The sequence below is a fragment of the Sander vitreus genome, chromosome 13 (genome assembly GCF_031162955.1).
Source record: "Sander vitreus isolate 19-12246 chromosome 13, sanVit1, whole genome shotgun sequence".
NCBI lineage: Eukaryota > Metazoa > Chordata > Actinopteri > Perciformes > Percidae > Sander > Sander vitreus.
Genome location: NC_135867.1, coordinates 27,438,354 through 27,464,785, shown reverse-complemented (window position 1 = coordinate 27,464,785; position 26,432 = coordinate 27,438,354). Strand labels below are relative to the sequence as shown.

At 40.3% G+C, this 26,432-nt stretch overlaps 1 protein-coding gene across 1 annotated transcript in view; it reads right to left on the bottom strand.

Moving 5' to 3' along the window:
• pknox2 (pbx/knotted 1 homeobox 2) overlaps positions 1-26,432 on the bottom strand; it is a 116,344-nt gene that overhangs the window by 83,892 nt on the left and 6,020 nt on the right. The window contains exon 2 of the mRNA XM_078266124.1: positions 1,736-1,817. The gene's annotated coding sequence lies outside the window, so the exon portion shown is untranslated. The remainder of the gene's footprint in view (positions 1-1,735; positions 1,818-26,432) is intronic.

Here is a 26,432-nt window from a genome sequence, read left to right as displayed (position 1 = left end):
GAAATGAAATGAAATCACCCTTATAGAACATAGCACCAGCATCCCAAATTCCCATTAGGTCACATTCATTTTCATCCTGGGCCAAGATGCAAATAGTGTGTTTGTTGGAGAGTGAATCCCTAATCATTAAAAAACAAACAAACACAGCTATAAATGGAAGTTCAAGAAAGAACTGAACACAGAAATTGAAATTCTCACTTAAGGGTTGGAGAAAACAAGGCTTTGAGTGATTGAAATGATCGTCTGGTTTCAACCTGTTGAAGTGAACTGCAGCAGGGTAATCGTTAGCGTGCATGGCAACGTGTTTATAGCATGAATTACATTTGATTGTGTGCCCTTGAATGAAATCAGACTGGTGCTGGCCTCTGAAGAAATAGATTAGCTCTGTCAGATATGTTGTTACTGAATGTCTATGAAGACATTCTGTTCATTCATCTTGTGATTTTGATGGAGTCCTGTCTGAACCCATGACAATAACTTGTGGTGTACCCCAAGGCTCGATATTAGGCCCTTTGTTATTCCTATAAATATGTAAACGACATGCCAGCTGCAGTCAAATGTAAGTTGTTATTGTATGCCGATGACTCCTCACTACTAGTGTCTGGAAAAGACATCTCCCGAATTGAAGACATTCTTAGTGGAGAGCTGAAAAATATAAGAGAGTGGCTGATCGACAAAAGACTGTCATTGCACCTAGGGAAATCTGAGTGCATCCTATTTGGCACCAAACGTAAGCTACAAAAGGCACCTGCACTAAAAGTCACATGTAACGAAAATGAAATTGAAGCAAAGAATTCTGTTACATATCTAGGTATTACACTGGACCTGACACTGTCAGGATATTCCATTGTAGAGAAATTACTGAACAAGAGTGCCTGCAAATTGAAATTCTTATACCGTAAGGCAGTTTGACTCCAAAATAAAAAAAAACTCCTCGTCTCAGCACTCATTCAATGTCATTTTGACTATGCATGCTCAGCATGGTACAGTGGTCTGACAATGAAAATGAAAAACAAGATGCAGATTATGCAAAATAATATGATCCGCTTCATACTGTCTAAACCTTCTAGGTATCATGTGGGAAAAAATGAGTTTAAGAGGGTTGAGTTCTTGCCTGTTAAGCTTAGGGTTGAACAACTTAAACTCAATCATATGTACAGTATTATTAAGGGTGCAGCCCCAAAGTATTTGGGATTTCAGATTTTGATGGTGCATACTCAACATGCCCATGAGACTAGGGCCAGTGTCTGTTCATGTAAGGTGCCATGTGTGAATAGTGAAGCAAGAAAATCCTTTTTTTATACAGGAATTATTTTATGGAATAGTCTTCCACTTCATATCAAAATGACAGCAACAAAAAAGGATTTTAGATATAAAGTTAGGGTCTACTTTACTTATTGCTTTGTAGCTCATGGTGTTTTATCTGGTATTTTGATGTGTATTTTTTTTTTTTTTATTGTTTTAACCTCAGAAGGACTGTATGTGTTTGCATGTGTTGTATGTCCTGTTCTCTTACATCAGGGACCATGTTGGAAAAAAGTGTTTCTCGCTTTTACATGTTATCCCTTGGATACCCTCCCCCTTTGTTGTCTTTCTATATCCATAAATAAACCAAACCAATGAAACACATACTTGAAAATTGCACACAGCTTAGTAAATGACACTTATAAACAAACGCAAGCTCATGCAACCTGGTTATGTCATAAAGTTTAAAGGAATGCAGCTGACAACTTACAGTTGGCTTGCCCACAGCAACGCAGCAGCATTCACTGTTGTCCTCTGCTCTGTGGCCCAGTATCCAACTCTCCAAACGCAGCCTGTTGACAGATGACAAGGTTTACGCTATGCAACTTTATGAGGTCATCATTATTATTAAAAAAAGGACATGCAGAAAATCAGCGAAAGAATGTTAAAGATGTCAATGCAAGTAGGGATGCAGTACATCGTCAACTCCACTTGTTTTACTGGCAGGATAGAAAGTCATTATCTTCTGATATAACACTGATACTGTAGGCTCTGAAGCATCAGTATCGGTGCTGACACAGTGGCAGTGGTTAATGGATCAGTCTGCTTCACATGCCACAACTGATAAAGGATAAAGCTCTAGTTATTCTATATTTTTCCTGCTGTCAACAAATCCAATAGAAAGATCAAAACCAACAATGTGTTAGTGCATGTGTCAATACTTTGTGACTATGTCTTTATGACTTTATGTCTTTGGCACTCAGCCCCAAGCCCACTGGTTCCTACTGATGATGTAAATCTTTAAAAACCTCACACAAATACACAGTAGTAGGGGTGGGAAACGCCAGGGGCCTCACGATACGATATCATCACAATACTAATATCATGATACCATATTATTGCGATTTTATACATATTGCAATATTCTGCGATATGTTTCAATTTATAACCTATTTTCCACCATCAAATTTTTCCCAATTTCAAATGATGTCCCCAAGAGGAAACTTAGTCAACATCTGTTTTATCTAAAAAGATACATTTCTCTGTTTGTTCATCTCACTTTAATTTTATTGCTGCAAAATGGGATTGTCAAGCTGATAAACTGACCTGTATTAACACATATATAATAAAAGATCCATACTTGTATTGCATCGATCCATACTTGTATGCAATACTGTGTATCGACACAGTATTGCCACATGAAATATTGCAATACTATGCTGAATCGATTTTTTCCCCCACCCCTATAAAGTAGTGTAACTTATAAATCTTACAGTAGTACATTTTTTTTCATTCTTTTTTTAAAGGCTCTGTGATTACTTAAAACAGCTGGGCAGTGTACTTTTTAGCAAGCATTACTCAAACAGGAGTAAATAGTGAATTTATTGGGGACTCCTTTCAGCCACAGATTAATCCACATTTGGTGCTCTAGTGAGTATTTGTGACAGCTGGACGGTGTGTGTGGAGTTGAGTCAACATAAACTACAGTGTGTGTTCATGGTAATGAAGGAACATATCACCCAGTGAACAGTGTGGCTCATTGACGTGTTTTTAATAGTTTTTGGACAACCATGGAGCTCTATGGCCCAGAGGAAGATGTTGTATCAGGCTTTGACACATCCTTTAATAAAAATCAACTTTGGGACAGTAAACGCCCTGCGTAGAGGAGACTGAATGAGACCAATGAACCAGAAATTGATATCATTTGAATGTATGCTACTTAGGCCTACACATTAATCCAGTTGATTGTTGTTTGACAGTGGTAGGATAGCCTACTGTATGCCATTGACACACAAATTAGATTGTATCCTAATCCCAATGGTGTCAAGTCAAGTGTACAACCTAAGACTTTATGTACTCTTGGCGATGGCCACTATGATAAAATGTTACTTTCCAGTTTGATTGCCTAGATCTAGAGACATAGCAAAAGTAGTAGCCAGGGAAAACCAGACAACCAGTTTTTCAACAGGTCTTCAATTTAAGTCACAAAACCACTTTTGACTTGACTGGCTTTAGTTGATAATAGACAGTAAAGACTGACAGGAAATAAAGGGATGACATGCAAGACCCCCTTTTGGATTCCAACAGGGGATGTTCTGGTAACATGGTATTCATCTGAGACCAAGGCCACATAAACCCCTTCTGACAAAAAACAATGGTGTTCCTCAGAAGAAGCTCTGGGGAAAAGCTAGTGAGCGGATTTTAATGTTTAAGACATTTAAGAAATGACTGTTCCAAAGGGCAAGAATAAATTTCCATCTATCCATCTATCCATCCATCCATCCATGCATCCATCATTATTCAAAATGAAATGTCTATTGCATTGTCAAACTTTGGCTGATTAAACAAGGTTAAAATGCTGACAGCTAACGCTAAACGGTGTAAAGTGTGACTGTGTTTTACTGTAGAGGATTCAACACCGGGATGTAACAATCTGCAGCTGCCGTCGGAGAAAAAACACAGACGGTGCGTTCAATGAAACTGGTAAACTACAGCCTCATGGTGCATTTGAAGTTATTGTAAATGTCCTTTTCCCATCTGATGGTTCAACAGCAATTAACTACTGAAATAAGTTATTGTTATTGTTATACATTATTATTAAATCATTTAATTTTGACCATATGGCCTTAGCAATAAACAATGTCACCAGCTGTTGTTTAGTACCCTTTTTTTTTCTTTTCTTTTTTTACTTTCTTAAAAAGTATCGGTTCAGGCACCGTTAATTATGTATGCGATTAATTTCGATTAATTAATCATAGAGTATGTCATTAATTAGATTACATTTTTTAATCGATTGACTGCCCTAATTTTAATATAATTTAATATAAAACAGGTGATTTGTAAGGCATATTTATATATCCCCATCTCCACTTCACTGCAAACAGAATGCATCTGATTATAATTTTCAATGGCATGGGTGAAAACAGGGAGCTCAGAGAGCTACTGTGACTGGGTGGCCGTGTCTGAGCCACGCGAGGCAAAGCGCAGCAGACAGAGTTATGGCGCACATGCAAAAGATTTAAGTTCAATCAAGCATTCAGGGCTGGACACCTGATCTTTCGCTTAAAGCTCCTCCAGAACAGTGGGAGTGTGGTCGGGCCTCACAGCAGGCCGCCTACCTCCAGCAATCTGCTAACACAGAGCCTCTGAAGGGATGGTATTTACCCAGTCCTGCACAGCTCAGTGGGGACTACTGTGTGTGTGGTAGTTAGGTACTACCAGAGGCCCAGAGAGGATGGGGGGGGTTGGAATGAAAGCTGTGGACATTTGCCAAAAAGAGCCGAAACATTTCTCCTCTTTTTTTTTGAGTTTTATCAATATCCCTAAAGACGGGGAAAGTGAAAAAAAAACAATAAAAAAGTTAATAATCTATCCCACTGTCATGCGCATTTTAAAGAAACTCAATTAGTAATGTTTACATCATATGAGATGCAGCAAATAAAGTGGTTCATTGAACATGGAATAGATAAACTGCAGAACTATTTTTTGAAGATTGTTTTCAAGAATTAGTGTTGTACATGTTGCTGATGCTCTTTGGTATCCGCCATTTCTCACGCTTTCAACTGAAAACAAAAAGACGGAATGTGCCTGATGATGTGTACAATCATTTAAATACACAGAGCTACAGCATACATATGAAATGTATTTGATGCTTTAGAAACAGACTTTGGTTGAAATTGTCATTTACCGAACTAATTATCCAATGCAATATGTCTCACAGTTTCTTTCCAATCCCACATTGTCCATTCAATTCTGTCATGATTCAAATACATGTTCTTTATTTGGAGGGAAATCTAGTCATAGTGTCGGTTGAACCTGGATTTGTTTCCACTTAGGCTCTTTCATTACAATAAAAGATTTGGAGCTCAAATTCCAAGAAACAAAATAGGCCATGTTAATGATAATACAGACAAGATCAAATCCCAAGAAAAGGAGAAAGTCTTTCGGATGTAGCTTGAGTTACCCTTCCAAACAGCCCCCTCAGATCATGGGAGATTTGGCTGAGAGCATTTCTTAGGATTCTTTCAGCCACAAAGAAAACATTTTAGCCTCTCAGTAATCCTTCCCGAAGCCCTCTTTAAGCTCCGAGGGCCCTTCCTCCCTCGGCCATCCCTCCGGATCCGTCTGGGATCCAAGGAGCCCTCCCCACACACCAGTCCACGTCTCTCCATGACCCCTCTGGGACTCGGCTGACCTTACTGTTGACGTCAAAGTAAACCAGAGCGGGAGCCGGTGCAGCGAGCGGCTCCACCCAGGGGGCTGGAGGTCTAATCACCGTGTTCCTCACAAACGCCACAGAGGAAACATTAGCATTCCTGAATCTGCCCACCATCACTCACACTGCAGCCTCTGCACGTGTGTATACAGGTATACTTACACAGTCAGTCACATCATTTGCACTATCCTACATTAATCAGATAGCTTTAGTTACTTTGCAGATTGAGATTTGATATGCAAAACATTTGGACCAGCTTCAAGTCAAGTATTAATATCAACTACTGTTATCGATGAGTTCAGTTCAATTTTAAAGGGTTTTTTTTATCACAAAGGAGGCAGCATAAAAAACATTAAAAATAAAACATACCACATTATCTCTACAAAAGAGTGCAATGAACAACAATAGAAGGTAAATGTGGGCCTCTGCTATTGGTCGCCACAGGCAGAGCTCCCAATCAATTTACCTAACAGCATATAAAGTAGCGCACGCCCATTTTAAACAATTTTCTGACCAATAAGTGAAGTGAGAAAATGATCAGCAGATGAATCTATAATGAAAATAAGCATTAGTTGCAGCCCTAACAAGTAGCTGCAACGGTTAAATACTGCTTACAGACTGCCAGTAAACACAAAGGAAAAGGGGCCATCCTGCCTAAAGAGAAGCTTTGTTTTTGATACTCGTACTATACGAAGCACATTTAGCTGATCATGCAATTTTACTTCAGTTTGTAAGACGTTTACTTGAAAGAGTGTAATATCTGACATTACAGTATTTCTACTTTTACTGAAGAAAAGTATCTGAGCACTTCTTCCGTGGTATATAAGCTACAAAAAGACAGTGTCCGCAACCCTGATAGTCCTGATACACACATCCACAATCAGTGAATGGGCATTAATTAACAGAGGGAGGACGAGACCTTGCTCTTGGGTTACGTTACAGCATTATTATCACTGAAGGAATTGGACTCAGGGCGTGCTACTCCCTGGACAAGTTGTGCTTCTTTGTGAAATGATTGCTTTATTGTTGCACTGTGTACAACATTTGCTCATATCAATAATGGGATATGCTCCAATGCGTCAGGGAAGCCCAGGGAGAGAGTCTAGCCTCATTTGACTCATTTGATTGCACAGCTCGCATTCGTGGCAAAGCAGGTTTTGAGAACACAGACATGATTAAATATTTCTTGCCTTAACTTTCTCTCTGATCATATGGATGCTCTGTACAGCGGAGAGAAAAACTCCAGGTGGACATCTTTAAGATTCCCAAATCCTCCCTTTTTTCCGCTAGCAGGAGTTTGGGGGTCAAGGTGTGAAGGGAGGAGCAAAAGAGCCATTTCCCACAATCCCTCCGCAGCTATAGCCCCCCAGCTGTTCAAGAGCTTCCATAACAACAGCTGCGCAGAGGTTTAGTGGTTCATGTTGCTATGACAACAGCAGGATCAATTGGCATGCACAGACTCTGGGCTAATAGCAAAAGTGACATTATACCATCATTCCGTTTCAATAAAACACAAGCAGGTTTTTTACTGCACTGAGATTCAGGGGGACATAAAAAAAGAGGCAAATAATTAACTTTGCATGATAATGGCCATGGCTCGTGCGCCCGAAACTCGCAGGAAACTCCCACGCATCGTGACAACCAACTCAGCAAGCTCGCACTTTGGAAATCATTCCCTGGCATTAAAGATTAAGTGAGTACAGAGTGTGATTGTTTTCAAGCTCATACAATGGAAGCTAAATAGGTCCTGATGCCCGGCAGCTGTCCGTGCCACAGATCACTGACCGACAGGATGTGCAACAATCAGAAATATTTCTGTTCTCCTGACAAACAGGATATTGGGTCACTTGGCCACCTTAACAGTGAGGAGTGGGGGGGGGGGGGGGTTTACACTATTGTATGGGGCCAAGATGAACCAACCTCAGCTGTACGTGAGGTTTACATTTAGGACAATAGAGCTCAACAGTGTGGTTCTGGGAAGTAACAATCCCATTGATTTTCTCCATAAGGATTTTGATTATCATGCCATAATGGCCAAACTTCGTGAAATTGTCACGTTATTTTTAATCTATTGATTCATGTACAAGAACACGTTTATCTCGTTTATGTCGTGATGGCCAGCACGAAATGGGAACCATCTATACAGAGGTTGGGTTTATGAAAAGATGAACGGCGGAAAGCAAACGTCACACCCCGGGACACTATCCGCGGTCTCTAAGGGACACGCGACAACAACGGGACGGCGGGGGTTGGGTTTAGGAAAGAACGGGGAAAGGACACGTCACAGGCCGGGAGACAGCCAATAACGGGATGGTTGTGATTAGGAAAACAACAACGAGGAAACACAACGCCACACAAAGGCCACGATCCCCGGTCTCCGGGGTGAAAGTCCTGTGTTATTTGACCCATCCACCCCTCCCCCCAACCAACCTCCTTATGTGGATTTTCGGCATTTCATACTAACTCGCTACCGTACTCGTGCTGTGATCACGACATATGCTTCCCATTGAAATACATTAGTTTACATTTTCGCGCTGGCCACCACGAAAAAAACGAGAAAAACGTGCCTGTGTACACGAATCAATAGATTAAATAACGTGACCATTTCACGAACTTCCGTGAGACTGGGTTGAACCAGTGGGTCCTCAAACATTTTTCAATAATGTACCCCCATTGAAATATTTTTTTCATCCAAGTACCCCTAGACCAGCACAAAACATTTTTGGTAGAAAATAAATACCTAGCTAAAGAGGCACAATACAGCGCTCCACCATCAATCCGTCTGATTTATTAAACAATGATATTGTTAGTATAAAACACTTATGTGCTTTCAATTAATTTCTAATATTTAGAATGTATCACTAAATGCATTCATTTGTATAGTATATAATATTTAGGAATTATGCATCACTGCTATTTTTTAAATAAATATTTTTAAAAGATCCAAACACTTTTTCCAACCCTGCACTACTCCAAAGTACCCCTAGGGGTACGCGTACCCCAATTCCTGCAGTCCGTATGAAATCAAGTTAGATGTACACTTGTTTTAAGAAAAACAGGTTTTATACGCGATCTTATTGGGAAATACTACACTACCCACAATCCTAAGCGTAACAGCGACGTCTCTGATTGGTTGAACTCGCTGTTACCGTGGAAATGTTTGCCATACCCGTACCCGCGAAACCACGAACGGCTAGAGTGAGCTGCTACCACTGAAGTCTGTGATAGTTTCTGAACACAGTCTTGTACCTTTTTTTAAGTTTTTTTTTTTGCGTCGAATCAAATGTTTTATGGTCACGATTCCTCTCGTAGCTGGTTGGCTTGGTTCGAGACTTAAAACTCTTTATACAAGCAATTTTTGAAACGTCAATGGAACAATTGAACAAGGGGAAAACACGTAATCAGAGCCGTTAAAAAAGTGGGCGGTCACTGTTGAGCTCTATAGAATCTCAGGCTCAGGTGAAATACAGCAAGCACAACCCTCAAATGTGCTGGAAGTGATAGAGCTCAGTTCTTGCAGCTTTTATCTGGCCAACTAAACTTCAACCATTTGGGGCTAATTCCAGGGAATTATATGTGGCTCCAAATGACAATGGCAGGTATTCCCACAGGAGTAACCAGAGCTGACGTGGCGTCAGCACGGGTTTAAGCCCAACATTTAACGAGCATGCAGCTGATACAGGCAGCTGGGCCAGACAAAACACAGCACAAACACACACATATACACACACACACACACACACACACACACACACACACACAAACATACACCAAAATGAGCACTCTGTATCCAGCTGCAACATGCGTTATATCTAACTTTCAGCATGGCAGAAGGTTCTCTAACTTTATGTCTCTGCCACTAATCAACTCTTGGCTGATATTTGGCATTGACTGTTCCTCCCTGTCTCACAGAATATGATAGCCCCTTGTGCACAGTGTGGGGGGAAGGGGGGGGAGCCAAACAGGAATACACTGCTAAAAATACCCACGTTGTGATGAGTCAGGATGGATTGAACAAACAAAAAAAGACCAGTCTAATTTCCTCCAGTCTGGGCTTTGGATAGAGACTCTCAGAAAAGAAGTTCCAATCCTCAGTGCCACCAGTGGATTCCTCGATTTAATGAATCGAGCTGCATCGTGAAGGGAGGGGAGGGAACTGCAGACTAGTGGGATAAAAAGAGATTATCCAAATGGAGGCTAATGATGTGAAACAGAATCACAGACTTAAAGAGACTATAACATAAAAGCAGGAACATAAAAGTGTTTTGTACTGAGATGTTTGGGGGTGTTCAGTGTCACTGGATTGCTAATATTGACCAAAACATTTCTACTTCCTGTACATCTATAAGGCTACATTATAGATGTCTATACTTCACACAACATACTTTACACAATCATGTGTATGAAAGACCCAAAACCAAGTAACTAAATATAAATAGTTTCAAATGGAGTATACCACTGCACTACACACACACACACACACACAGATCTGATGTGAGCAGCAACATCATGCTTCAACCAAGGCCAAAAACCATACTCTAAAAAACTTCCGCACACCAAGATGTCCCGCTTGGTAATGAGACACCTTTGAAACCACATCACGGAGTTAAGTCGTCACCATCACCTGAACAACTGAGTCACTCATAAACCTGTCACCGCATGGCACCCATTTCCTCACCAGCAGCTCCTCGTGAAGAATATAACCCTGACCAGCACCTTTTAAATCACCCACCGGACGAAGAAGCTCAAACATCCCAGCAAGACAGATCAAGAAATTGCTCCTTCACCAACTTACTGCAGGACACAGACAGACGGGGAAACCAAATCCGGAATCTGACTTGGTTCTTGAACAGCTGGAGGGGACTCAACCTCAGCACTACTGGAAACCCCCCTGGGTGCTTGACCGCACTCTTGTCCGGCACCACAGCCAGAACCAAAGGAGGCATTGGCACATCATCAGGATAAACTGTCAGATCATTATCCAGGATAAAAGACACCCCTTCAACAGGCAGCACAGGACGTACCCCTACGCCAACGGACACACTTTACGGACAGGTACGGGCAACACGCGCATCCCCATCCCTCTCATCAGAATAGTATAACCCTTATTAGACTGCGGTGTAAATGGCAACGCAGATTCCAACATAAATAAACGCTTTGACCCTGTGTCACGCAAAATTGGAATTGGCACCTTCACCTTGTTGCCACACATTGGCAAAAACCTGTCAGTGAGAAAACATCATAACTGTCAGATGTCACTACTTCACAACCAGGCTCCCTGCAGTATGAGACGCTAGAGAAGAAACTTTTTCAAAGAACATTTCCGTGATCTTGGTTTCAGTGGTCAGGCTGCAGGCACAGTGAGTTTAAGGACACCAAATCGTGGCAACATTTACTGGCGAAATTGTGGCAGTATGGCACTTTTCCTCTTCAGTCCCCCTACAGGTTGGAAGCGGAATTGTCCATTACAGTTTCTTATGTCTCATTCGAACTACAGATCCGCTACCCGATCTGGCAAACTTGCATAGTGCGGTTATAGCCGATGGAGGGCTGCAAAGTGAATGCAGAAGTGCCGTTCACCCTGTTACGAGTTGATCAACCACTGAAACGATTTTGGAAACATTATTTTAAGGTACAAAAGAATCTTTGGTGTTGCTTTAATACAGCTGCTACTTTTGTGACTATGGGCAAACCAACCTCCAGGTTACCCATAAGAGGATCAAAGCAACCCAATTCAGGCTTGCAGAGACCACAGTCAAGAGACAGTGCTTCTATCAGGCCACTGTCAACAAAAAGCAAAGCACCAACTTCTTCAAGCACACTTTGCAGACCTACAGGTTGCACCAACATGCGTAACGCTATTGGATTGCAATGCAGTTGGAGGAGATAAGGAGCGCCTCCCAGCATTAGCATTGTTTGTGTTTTTAAATGTACCGATTATATAATTTCATTTTTTTAGGTGGCACTGTGGCTCATTCAGTGGTGGGCACTGCTGAGTACTGGGTCGATCCCCGGTCCGGCCCTAAGGGACTTTTAAGAGTCAAGACATAATCGTCAGCTAAAGCTGCTGCTTCCAGAACATCAGCAGCTTTATGCTCATTCAAGTATGTCAGGGCTGCACTGCAGCCAGGCTTAAATAACCTGGGCAAAGGTGTTCCAGGTTATACTAACCATCCACCTGCCGAGTCAGCAGAGAGACAGGTGAATCAAACAGCAAACACAGGACACAGCAGGGGGCGTCACATCCCTTATGGCCTCCATGATGTAACGGTGAAATATATATATAGAAGGTAAAACATGTGCTTATTTGTACTTTTATCGAGTGATTGGATTTAGTATTTCACTGATTATCCAAGGGGGGCGACTACAGTTAAGAGGTCAAGGAGACATTTGAACTATAAATTATGACTGAATTAATTGTGAAATATTGCAAGTTAAAATAAACAAATCCATCATCAAAGTGGAAGACGCTGGATTCATTTTCACATTGTGTGCAACCAGATCCAATATAGGGGGGAAACATGCCAGGTTACTTTACTTTAGGAAAGGAGACACCAAACAGGAAGCTGTTCTTCAAATGAAAAGGAGGGCTTTGTCTGCACTGTATTACCCTCTGTCATTTGAGTCGATTGTTCAAATTCTGTAAGTGTGAGAGTGTGAAATGTATCCCACTAGATCAAAAAGTGTATTGTTCATAGCATGTACACTACTTTCTGCTAACAATTCCACCATGCAATATGTTGCATTTTACACCTCAGTAATGACGAGGCTTTCAGTTTCGTCATTGTCATTGTCTTTGTGACATGGATTTAAAAACTCATTATTTATATACAGATTAGTTAACACATATGAGATTTAACAACGCAATCATATGTTTCCAGCGAATTGAAATACTCTTTTATTGTCCAGGCATGAAACAGACTAGGTAGGCAGGGAAGAGAGAAACACAATGGACTTGGCAGAGACAGTCCAGGAAGAACTCGGAATTCCCCATCAGTGTCTGAAGCGAGCTAACCTTTCTTTTTTTTCTTCCTTCTGACTCTTCCCTCCTGGTGAGAATCCAAAGGAAGAAAGTTAACTCTTTCACTGACATGGCTGGATGTCTGCTTCAGTTGTTTGTCCAGTGTGCACAGTTCCTCACAATAAAGCATTACATCCCTAAGGACTGAGCCTGCAGAATCTACTGATGCTCAGGTTATGTGTAGTCTCTACTAGGGTTATGCTTTTCCACACATTAGAAACGCACCACTGGTTTCACAGCCCCCCTCAGCTCCAAAACCAGGTAGTTAAATACAAAGCACTTTCTGTCCATTTCCCAGGACAGAAAATAGTGTCTTTAAATTTGAGGTGCTCTGCCATCTATATTAAATGCCTATGGCGGTTTATAAATACCACTGACCACGGGGGAAAGAGAAACAGCAGTGTGCCGGTTCACTGAGACGAAGAGAGGCTGAAGGATTCTCACAAACACACAGGCTTTGGGGGGGGGAGCCACAAAAACTCAATCAATTTCTCCCTCTTCTACTCTGTCCCTCCTCGTACACACACACACACACACACACACACACACACACACACACACATACATAGGACTGTTTTGAAGTGGCCGTTAAGTCGTCCCTCATCTCTTGCCATAGCACGTCTCACCTTCATAGTCCGACTGACAGCACTCTCCATGCCACTACTCTCAAAGAAGTGTGTCCCCGCCTCCGTGTTGACCTTTATCTGTTAAAGGAGAACACTAAGTTGTTTGGGAGATTGGCCTTTTTGTAAAGTTAGGTCTAAACATTAAAATTAAAAGAAATTAAATCATCCATGTGTCCCTGATGGAGGATTTTGTTAGGGGTGTTTAATGTTCAATCCTCAGCATGCACATGTATTACATGATACCATCTGGCTTAAGTCCATAGACTGTATAAAAGAAGTGTACTTAGCCTCCGGGTCTGAATTGTAAAGCCGCTAGAAGTGCCTTAAACCTGCCATCAGGGGGTGACTCCACTGACTGCAAAAACAGGTCCGATTGTATAGAAGTAGATGTATACTTTGTTAAGACATCCTAAATGCAGTATGATGTTCATTTTGTAAATTATTTTCGGATATTATTTATTTTAAAATTGACGATAAAGTAGAGTATGCTCTATGGCGTAGCTACCTTGTGATTGACAAATCACTACCACGGCGACCTGTCAATCAGGACAGAGGCTTAGCAATGGGTTTCCATGGCACTGTGTACATTTAAATAATTTAGCTGTGAACTTGTTTGTGAGTGTTGTCCGTGTTTTCTTCTTAGAAATGTGTCCCTTTCACTGTTTTTTCTTCAGTTGACCAAAGTTAATTGTAACATTTGGGTCCCTAAAAATGTCTTGTTCAGCGTTGAGTTGTACTAAAAGACACTGATGGACTCGGCTGTTAATTCTTTTTCCAATATGTAGGCTACCTTTTGTTTTAAGCATGCTTTTTGCTAATCCCAATTAATATCACAGTTAACATATATTATAGATGCAGCTTGTTAACCAAGGTAGCTAGTTTGTGCTAGCATTAGCTGGTAACTTAGCATTTAGCTTAGCGCTCCTTCCCAACTCCACCCTCTCGTCCATATATGGTCACGTCTGGCTCCAAAGAACCAAGATGACGACGACCAAAATGCCAAACTCGAGGCTTCAAAACGGTAGTCCACAAACCAATGGGTGATGTCATGGTAGCTATGTCGACTTCTTTTATACAGTCTATGCTTAAGGCTTAAAGGAGAATTACGATTACGATTTCAACACGTAGCTCTGTTGTTTGGAAATTTGGAGTGCTGTCAGTAGCGAGAAAAACTAAACCAATCAGTGCAGCCCACACCGTGTTATCCTCCTGCTAGCGTTAGCACCCACTTCGCTTAAACAGGGCAAGTTTTAAACTTGTTTTTAGCCTTTAAACATGCTTGAAATGTCATTACAAGTACCTACCCATGTGCAGTGATTCCTTCCGAGGGAACACAGCAAATTTGACTGGAATATTGGATTGTAGGAGTTCGACAATCGACTAGTGTGGACCTGACTGGAAAACAGGAAATAAACAGAGGTATGTGCACTGGCTGGATTAACACAACTTTTATGCCTTTCTGTCACATCTACTGCAGTCAGATTCGCTGTGTTCCCTCGGAAGGAATCCCTGCACATGGGTAGGCACTTGTAATGACATTTCGAGCATGCTTAGAGGCTTAAAACACATTTAAAACTTGCACTGTTTAAGCCTGTTGGGTGCTAACGCTAGCAGGGGGATAACGGTGTAGGCAGCACCGATTGTTTTTGTCATTTTGCTACTGCCAGCACTCCGGAATTCTCCTTTAAGAGAAACTGAAATTAATTCAAAATTCTATTTCCTTAAAGGGCAATCCACATAAAAAGTTACCTGTCTCAGATACGCTTCCATTTTATCAAATTATTACAACACAGTCCGAGTGATGAATCACTACAGACACTGCATGTTGTTGCTTTTCTTCTTCTTTTTACACAAAATGAATAGTAATCACCACAGGCAGCTGTTCAAATCACACATACTGTAGGCTATCTCCTGCAGTGTATATGTTGTGAATGTATAAACTGTAGGTAAAATGGTCAATCAAGGCCCTCAGTTGAGCTGACACTGTCAGGAAATGATCTCTCAAAAACCTGCTGCAAGCCTTATTGATGCATGGGTGTTTTATCGATGGAGTCTTTGTTCGCTGTTCATTTCAATTATTTTGGCTTTGACACTGAAGATATTTGCCAAGTAATCAATAGCATGCATAATTCACAATACAGCCCTGCATGCATTGAAAAAACGAACTGGAAACACATAAACTATTAAAGGTCCCATGGCATGAACATTTTTTAACTTTATCTAGAAGCCTAGAACTTTATGAGGTTTTTTAACATTAATATGAGTTCCCCCAGCCTGCCTATGGTCCCCCAGTGGCAAAAAATGGTGATAGGTGTAAACCGAGCCCTGGGTACCCTGCTCTGCCTTTGAGAAAATGAAAGCTCAGATGGGCCGATCTGGAATCTTCCCTTTATGACGTCATAAGGGGAAAGGTTACCTCCCCTTTCTCTGCTTTGCCCGCCCAGAGAATTTGGCCCACCCATGAGAAAGTGAGAGACATCATGGCTTTCAAACGAGCAAAGTGGCAGTTGGTCAAGGTCACACCCTCACCCTCCACCTTGCCCCCCCTCTCTCCTCCTCAATAGCATTTAAAGCTACAGACACAGAAATGGCACATCCTAAGGAAAGCTCATTGTGGGACTGGCTCTAGTGGCTGTAATTCTGCACCAAGGCTGAATTTCAGGAAAGAGACTTCAGATACAGTATTAGGGGACCACTAAGGCCTATATAAAAGAGACTTCAGATACAGTATTAGGGGACCACTGAGGTCTATATAAAAGAGACTTCAGATACAGTATTAGGGGACCACTAAGGCCTATACAAAAGATACTTCAGATACAGTATTAGGGGACCACTAAAGCCTATATAAAAGAGACTTCAGATACAGTATTAGGGGACCACTAAGGACTATATAAAAGAGACTTCAGATACAGTATTAGGGGATCACTAAGGTCTATATAAAAGAGACTTCAGATACAGTATTAGGGGACCACTAAGGCCTATACAAAAGATACTTCAGATACAGTATTAGGGGACCACTAAAGCCGATATAAAAGAGACTTCAGATACAGTATTAGGGGACCACTAAGGCCTATACAAAAGATACTTCAGATACAGTATTAGGGGACCACTAAGGCCTATATAAAAGAGACTTCAGATACAGTATTAGGGGACCACTAAGGTCTATATAAAAGAGACTTCAGATACAGTATTAGGGGACCACTGAGGTCTATATAAAAGAGACTTCAGATACAGTATTAGGGGACCACTAAGGACTATATAAAAGAGACTTCAGATACAGTATTAGGGGATCACTAAAGCCTATATAAAAGAGACTTCAGATACAGTATTAGGGGACCACTAAGGCCTATATAAAAGAGACTTCAGATACAGTATTAGGGGACCACTAAGGTCTATATAAAAGAGACTTCAGATACAGTGTTAGGGGACCACTAAAGACTATATAAAAGAGACTTCAGATACAGTATTAGGGGACCACTAAGGTCTATATAAAAGAGACTTCAGATACAGTATTAGGGGACCACTAAAGACTATATAAAAGAGACTTCAGATACAGTATTAGGGGACCACTAAAGACTATATAAAAGAGACTTCAGATACAGTATTAGGGACCACTAAAGACTATATAAAAGCATCCAAAAGCAGCATGTCATAGGACCTTTAAAGCGAAATCTGACCCGCAATCAGCAATATCCCATTTCAAACTCCCATTTACACCACACTGACACTGTAGCAATGCCAAAGCGGTGCCAGCAGGGAGACAGGCACAGACATACCACAGGGGTGAGACCTTGACCGGAGGGAGGGACGATGGAAAGCTTTCTCTCCTCCCCTGCCGAGAGCACTGTCGTACAGCAGCAGACATGATACTGCACCGCCTCCAAGCTGCCTTGTTTACCACCGACTCGGCAGCTGTTTGTAACTCACTTTCAGCACAGAGCCCTCATCACTCTTTGAGATGAACCTTTGTGAAGTTACTCAGGGAGTGGGAGGTGTTTGTCGGTGCGTGGCAGTGTGTCATATCTTACTGTTTTTTCAATTTTTTTTAAGTCTGTGATAATTACAGTCCTCTGAACTCTGTTATGAATTCCTTGGAGAGGCTTCTTTGCTTCTTTGGCCGCAAACTTTTGTATTTGGAGGAATCTCACTGGGGTTTTTGATCATTTTCAGATTCTATTATCATTTTTATTTAGAAATGCTGTGTGTTATGTGAATAGCTAGGGTATTTATGGAGATGCATAATGTTATGTCATGTTGTGTCTGCTATAAGCACAGAGCTGTAAAGGAAATCTTTGCAGTGGAGATCTTGCTTTAAACTGTTCACCTTACTGCCGACAGAAAACTAAAAGATGAGGAAACATTACCAAAACAAATAGTAGGAATCACATTGAATTTAATTGTATAAACTGACAACCATTACTTTTTGAAATGTCTGTCATCACATTCTGAATATTATTTTCTGTTTCTTGTTTCCCCTGAATAACTCGATGAATGGAAAAAAACAACATCTGAATGCTGGAAATAGCTCATTATGTTGGTGTTTTACAGGCTTTTGGCACAGGTTGGTGAAAGGTGTCACTGCCAAAAATGCTGCAGGGCCAAAAAACTGCAACCGAAACATTTGGCGTCAAAGAAGTTGTTCTTGTTATTTAGTGGCGGAAAAAAAGCAAGCATCCGAGATACTGAAAAATGTTTTTTTTGTACTTCAATAATCAGAGAGGCTGACTTACATTAGTTGTGCAATATCTCATTGGGAAAGGGCTGTGCTACACTTATTAGGGAGAATGCAGCCGACAGGGTTTTTTAATTAAAAACTGCCACTGAAAGGAGTTAATGTGCTTACTATATAGGGACCTGTCTAATGTATATAAGAGCATGTTTTGGGTTGCATGAGAGTATGTGTTGAGAGATGCTTATTTTCTGTATTTTGTGCTGTCTTTGGAAAGCTGCGGAACAGACCAAAACTAATTTCCCTTCGGGGACAATAAAGTATATCTTATCTTATATCTTATCTTATCTTATCTTATTATTGACACGTTTGAGACGCACAAAGGCTTTAAAAGTAGTTTGGTTTACAAATCATTTCTGAATGTGGGTGGCCGCACATTTCCTCAAGTTAACTCTTTAAGACCTTTTAAATGAAACTGTGGACATGCAGAACATAAATTCCACACCACTGCGGGTTCACATTTCCCCCATTTATATATACATCACTTTTCACTGGTGTTTAACACACTGTGAAAATTGGACTTTACGTAATTGGGTGGTAGAATCTGAAGTTAATGCGTTTTCACAAATCACTGTCTTTATAGGCAGTTCAGACTAACTCCAGACAAGGCATCAAAACTGGACCTGGTCCTGATTGGCTCCCCTATTAAATCACCGCTGAAATGTCTCCAAGCAGGGCAGCATTAAACTGGAAACGCATCCAGGAGCAGGTTTACCTCGAAGAGCTGCTGTTGTTCGGCCGATAATTAGGACTGGTCTGCCTTCCCCACGGTTTAAGAAGTTGAGCTGTAACAATTCAAAATGTTGCTGTACAATTAATTGTCTCCCAAATAATTGCGATGAACAATATAATTGTCTCTTTCAGTCAAATTTAAGAACATTTATCTATTTGTTACTTTTTCAAACAAATTAAGGTCTTGAATGAATCCCAGGATCCATCTTTTGGATATATATCACTGTCATGTGACCCAGATGATGTAACACACAGCCTATGAAGTAAACCACGCCTCTGTATTATCATAAAACATTGTACTTTTTTCTTAAATTAACATATAACTGACCATTACTATCAACAGTTGTACACATTAGGACCTTAGCTAATGTTAGCGATTCATTGCAGCTAATAATATTTTATTAATCCTGCAAGGGGGAAATTAGCAATTGGGGGTTCAGTGCCTTGCTCAAGAGCACCATGGCAGTGCCCAGGAGGTGAACTGGCACATCACCAGCTACCAGTCCACCACCATACTTCAGTCTGTATGGGTACTTGAGCCAGCAACCCTCCAATTCCCAACCCAATGCCCTACTGGCTGAGCTACTGCCACCCCCCAAAATGGCAATTACTTAAAAAATATTGCGATCACACAATTATGTTAGAATTGTTACAGGGATACTTGCAACAAAAGAAATGTCTCTCGTCTGAAGTTATTGCATATTTACATAATATTTTAGACCCTTTCACAACATTTGAGGGCAACCTGTGAACACCTACAGCAGTGTTTCTCAAACTTTTTTTCAATATTGTACCCCTTTGAATCGTTTTTAAGCCAAGTACCCCGTGACCAGCGCAAAGCATTTTGGGTAAAAAAAAAAAAGTCTACATAAAGAGGTTCAATACAGCGCAGTGATAGATTTATTAAACGTAAATGTCCAATGTTTAGAATCCATTGCTGAATTCATTCATTATTATAGTATCATTATTTAAGGAATTATGCATGACATATTTTTAATTTGCATTTTTGCACCAAAAAAATCACCCCACTGCAGTACTCCAAAGTACCCCTAGGGGTACACGTACCCCAATTTGACAAACACTGCTCTAGAGTATTTACTAATATGTGAAGGGAAAAGTTCCAAAGGAATGTAAGGGAACACTTAAACACTGCCTACAATAGGACTGCTTATGACTGAAATCTCGACTGATACACATCTGTCATTTGGATTGGACAAGATCTATACAGCAGACAGCTGCCAAAGTCAAATAGCATATTGCTCTGTCACAATGGTCTCCATTATGCTCCTATATGTTCTGTTAGGTCTTCTGCATTTAAACTACAGTCTGCTCTAGATCTCCAATCCACCGAGAAATACGTTACAACGTATATTGTGAATAATTGCCCCGAAACAGACGGGGGAAGTAAACATACATGCTAATACACACACACACACACACACACACACACACACACACACACACACACACACACACACACATACACACACACTACAAAATGAAGTTAAAAGAAGAGTACGTCTGAACTAGTCTCTCGATGTCTTAGGACACCAGAGTGACGGTAAGATCTTCCATTTCTTTCGGCATTTCTCACTTTTCAGGAATGTCTTGAACAATGCAATCTTTGAGAGAGCAAACCTCTTATCGCGGCACATAGCCTAACATGCTAATTACCCTGCACACAGTTTGAGTTCATTTATTATGCATGAAATAATCTAATACGATGACTGTGATAATTATGCGCACATAGATAAGATAAAAGAGTAGTAACCAATTATGGCGCGGGAGTTGGGAAAAGTAATTATTCTTTGTAGTGGAAAGAAGTCTAGGTTCGAGAATAAAAAAAAGAAGAAAAAAAAGAGGTTCAGTCTGCTTTTGTCATTCAGTTCACAGTGCTGCAATTAACATGTGGAATCATGTCCACACTGCCTGATAATGTTTAAGGAATATTGTCTTGATGAAGCATACAGTAACACAGATATGCCTTGTTGTTGTAAGCAGTCATAAGTGTTTTCCACCGAGTGGTAAACTGCTTCCTGCATAGATTCATTTAAAGCAATGTGTCTGTTATGAGATTTGTACACCCTGAGACTCTTCACACACTCCAGAAATCTGACATGTTTACATGTTGACTTGAAAGGCGACATGACTCGATGCCTCGGGTCTCGGCAGCAGCAGCGGCAAACCAGAGAGGACTGCGACTAAAACCAACGATGAGTGGTGCTTAGCGCCTGCAAATCAGACGCGTGCTGTAGTCATTAAATGTTACCACTTCTAAAATCAGCGCTGGCGTGCGGTTGGCCCGCACCGCCGTACAAACACACTTAACACCGCGTGGCTTTCTTTGACAAAATGTGAGCCTGCCACTGCAAATCACAGGAAACAGAGACTCCACATTGATTTCATTTGCCTGTGACTGTTTGGGCTTGAATTATCCCATGTTATGAATCAAACTTGTGTAGTACGTGATGGAATGTGGCAGCATAGAAACAGAGTTTAACCGGTCGGTCCTAATATGTCGGCATGCATTTTGCTTTTAGTGAAGGGGGAGAAATGTTCATGGATACTTCGGATAAGACGCAAACTTAACGATTTGAGTCAATGCTCCAGCACATCACTCAAGAAAGAAAATGTAAAACGTAATTATTAAATAGAGCAAATGGGGGTTATATAGCCACAGATAAACCAAATATGTACTAATGCATAATGGGTACAATATAAACAGACATTATCTTAAGGATTGTCGCGCTGGCCTCTAACTAAAAGCACATTTCTCTGACTCAGGAGTACACATAGCATGTTCACACACTCTGCCTCAAACCCTCTGTCCTCCATTACCCACTTTAACAGTTTAAGTCTCTCTTAGACTGCTTTAGATGACTCATGATTGCTTGCAGAGTGTAAGCTTCAGGCCAAACATGATACTCAAAGCTCCGCGTTGTCCAGAAGACGGCTCTCACAAACAATACCAATACCAAGTCACTTTTAACCCTCTGAGGTCTGAGGAATAGTCTTCTTGAATTCTCCTTTTAAGGGTTTTTGCATATTAACTGATCCACATGTGTTTCATATCTAAATGTGCAGAACAAACTCGGCTTTCTGTTTAGTGGTGCCCAGAATGGTTCCAGAGCAAAGCACATATAAAGAGATATGTGTGATTGTGATTGGCCCTAAAGTGGAAATATTTCTCAAATCTCTGAAAACATACATTCACTTTTTTTTTTTTTTGGTGCTTGAAATGAGTTTACAAAAGTCATGGGTTCACAAAAGTAGCGTAATATATGAATAAAATAGTAAATAAATGCCTTAAAATGAAATTTTGTAATACGGCTTTTTGAGTAGGAGTGTTGTCAAACATCGCTTGGACTCAGGATTGCCAGATTTTTTCAAATTCACACCAAAACATCAGCAGCATTGGGAACATGTTCTTGGAAGAAATGTCTGTATCCTGCAGTCGTCTGCAAAGAGGAAATAAAAGATAGTCAATGTGTGGATGTGAACAAAGAGACGGAACTAACCATCAGCTCTTTGTGTGCTCTGTCGCTTTAAACTGGAGGTTAATGTCAGTAGCACTCATGTTTCCTAACACTTTCAGCAAAGTCATAATGTTCTCAATGTAATGAAGTGCGGAGAGGAGAAAGCAAGGACGGTGAATATGGCCAAGACCACAATTGCTGCTTCATACGGACAGCTGATGTTCAGAATAGCCAGTCTACTCTATGATTCTGCAGAAATTACTTTTTTACAGACATGATAATTGCTTTGGAACTCTATATAGATTACACTTACTGGCATGACTTAAGAGTGCATTTATATAATACTTATTTGCAGTGGTGGAATGTAACTAAGTACATTTACTCCAGTGCTGTACTTAAGTACAAATGTTAAGGTATTTGTACTTTACTTGAGTCTTTTCTTTTCATTCCACTTTCTACTTCTACTCCACTACATTTCAGAGAGAAATATTGTACTTTTTACTCCACTACATTCATCTGTTACAGCTTTAGTTACTAGTTACTTCACACATTAAGATTTCTGCACACAAAACACATGTAGTTTATAAAATCTGATGTTTTATTCTAAAGTAAACTAGCCAACAATATAACGGCTACAAGTCCAGCTGAGATGATCAGACCATTAAACACACAACTGTTTGGATCCTTTATGTTTTTACCACACCTGCTGTCCTAAAGCTCTTTTCTTTACGGTGCTGTACTGCCCACTGTAGATTACAGATTACAGATTACAGCTGCATCGTTTCATTTCAAGTGTTACATACGGTAATTTAGCCTACTTTGGATGTCTCCTGAGATAAACCAGGTATCAATGTCACTGGGTCACGAGCCAAAGCATTAAGAGATTGTTGTAGCAACCAACGTAATAATAACTTAGATTCATATAGCACATTTCATGAAACTCACGGACGCTTTACACAAGTACAGGGGGACGAGGGAAAAGAAAATAGTAAGCCAACACAAAGACAAACTAAAAGGAATAAAACGTCTGCGCTTAATGGAAGGGGGACGTCATTTAATGTTGACTACTGACGTACAACCACATCACGCAATCTGAAGTTATTTTATGAATGAAAAACAGTAGACATTATATACCTCAGGGCCAATCGGGGACGTTTTTGAATCATTAACAATCCCGTAATTGTCTCCATCTGTTGAAAACCGACAGAGGTTTTGCCCGTTGTCTTTCACTTTCCCTTTTATCTTTTAGTTGTTCTTCTTTTAATTTCCTTCTCTCCTGTGATGGTCCTGCCCCAGTATCAGCCATAACTACAGCAGATAACTTCTAAAATAACATTAAAATACAATTAGGCCTCTATAAAGTAATCTCCTGCTAGCCTTTACCTGCTGGATACCTAACACAGGCTTTTCTGGTGTTACAGTGAAATCTGTGACCGTCAGAATGTGTTACTGTAGCTCCGTCTACCTGCCGTAAATCATTCTGTCACTTTGTTGGAAAAATCCACCGGGCAGGGGCATTAATAACAACTTTATAAAACTAGCGTTCTTTTCACTGTTAGTCTCGTTTGTTGTTACAGGTCATTTATGATCATCAGATGGAACATTACACAGTTTCAGAAACATTTAAAAGCTACATATAGTCACTTTAAGTAAAGGATCTGAATGCTTCTCCCACCACTGCTTATATGGTTTGCCAGTTATGTTTTGAGGGAAACATTATGACATTTGTGTTTGGGGACTTGTTTTTTTCCAAAGATGCAAACATTCTTTTACCACGAGGCAGTTGTACGTGGTTGGGGTGGATGGGGCAGGACTCTGACACCCCAGACCAGAGTCCTGCTGGCGCTGTGCTCAGTGGCGATTTTAGACCCTTTTTAGGGGGTTCAAGGTTTAATATCCTGTGTCGCTGTTGCTAATGCTATGCACCTGTAACCCAGTCAAGGAATGTTTTATTTTTTATTGATTTATTGTTTACACCTCATTATCATTTCATTTGATTTTGGTGGTCCATAAAGGGACTTTTGTAGTTTTTTAATATGTTCAAAATGTTGCATTTATCCTCTGTTATAATAATAAATACATGTACTCATTGCTAGCCAGTGAAAGTACTGATTTGGCAGGGGGGGGGTAACACTATTGCAAGGCAATGTATCCATGTCAGATTCTCATTAGGGGCTGAGCCCCCCTAAAGGTCTGATCCTAGAATCACCCCTGGCTGCACTTCATTCTAGGCAACAGAAGCACTTTGGTTATGGTTAGGTTTTGTTTAAATGGTAATAAAGTAAGCCTGTCTTGGACTTTACATCTGCCCATTGCACTTACTACATACTATATATTCTTTGCAAATTCTGCACTCATCCCATTCAGCCTCTTTTTTCTTATGCAACAGTTATTTTGTATGTATATATTTGTTTTTTCTGTATTTATTGTTTATTTCATATTATGTTTAATATGTAATAATATGTATGCACCTTTCACTATATGCAAATTCCACATAAGTGAAGTTATTGTGGTAATAAAAGCTTTTCTGTTTCTGATTCAATATGTAACCAAGACCATGATCTTTACCTAACTTTATAAGTGCTTGTGGTGCCCAAATATAACCATAAATCACTAATCATGCACGGCTGGATATTGAATCGCAAGGGTTATATTGAAGGGAAACTAATTAAATACATCTATTCAGTTACAACATTTTGAACAGATACGTTCATTAAAAGCCTTTCCTCATTCTGTTGATTGAAATAAGTAATTGGGGTGGTATTCCATTTCTCCTAAAAGATATTTGCTGGTGAAAATGAGTTACTTTACAAACTATGGTAAAATGTGAATTTTTTTTTATTTTGTATTATGCCATATTTATAAAATGTGACTCATCATGTAGCATTAGCAGCACTTACAGTTAAAAGTGACTGGGTAAACAGTCTAGGGTAACATGGGACTTTGAGGCATTTAGATCCTTTGGGCACTGATACAGTATGTCATAATATGAATGCAGAACTACATAAAGGAAGTCATTTGCAGCTAATAAGAGCGATCACTTTAGTGCAAATTATTCTGTCCTTGCAACTGTGCAACGCTTTGACCAAAGTCTGTTGATAAGTCTGTAGAGCCTGCACACTAACAAGTGTTTCATCAAGCCTCTGCAAAGACCACTTGGAGATTAGCAGCGAGGTATACAAATGGATGAAGATAAGGCCCTTTTTGTCTAATGTCAAAATAAAGAAGCAGCTATAGACTGAGTCAAAATATCGTCCTTCAGTTTAATTGTGTCCTGGAGTGCAATAGGCTGAAACATTCAGATGAGATGTAAGTGGCAGAAAGAGCAATACACTTGAAGAATATCGTTGGAGAGCATTCTGAAAAAAATGGAACGGTACGTGCTCCGGTAAATAGCCTTTTGGAGGTCACAACTTTAGCGCTGTTGTATTTCTATTCAAAGTGCAGCAGACTTCACTAGGCGGCTCTACCAATAATCAAAGAATTTCAAAAGGCCATCTACCACCATTTCAAAGAGGCACAATTCCCATCTCTAGTGCACACTTTTCACACGTTGCCTTATGTCATGGGCAACCAAAAAAAAGCTCATCTTTGCATTATTACAGCTGAAAATGTACCCAAGAGTGAAAAAACATTGTCAAGGTGTAAAAAGTACACACAACCGTATTATAAGTTAGCTTAGCGCTCACAAAAATAGCTTCTGTTCATGTGTACTGTATACTTTGTCCATCTGTTTTCAACTTTGTAATAAAAGTTACTCTGATTCACAGAGAACTAGGGCTGGGTACCGAATTCAATACTTTTCATGCATAGCATGTATAGAAATTATAAGTCGCTTTGGATAAAAGTGTCAGCTAAATGACACGTAACGTAACGTAATGCACCGACCAAGTATCGATTATCGAAAAATGCCTCCTCATTCAATACCACATTTCAATACCTAAGGAGTCAATCTCATTAGCATCAGTGAGCCAATCAGCAAGCAGCATGCTTCTACCAAGATCTACTAATGTTTGTGATTACACGTCATAGAGACACACAGGAAAAACTCTACGTTACACAGAGACGGGCTCAGATAGTAGGAGCTGAAAAAGGAATAAAAAGATTTGTGCCCTAATGTGTAATGTTGTCATTTATTTTTGTTTTATAAGTTGGTATCGAAAAAAAA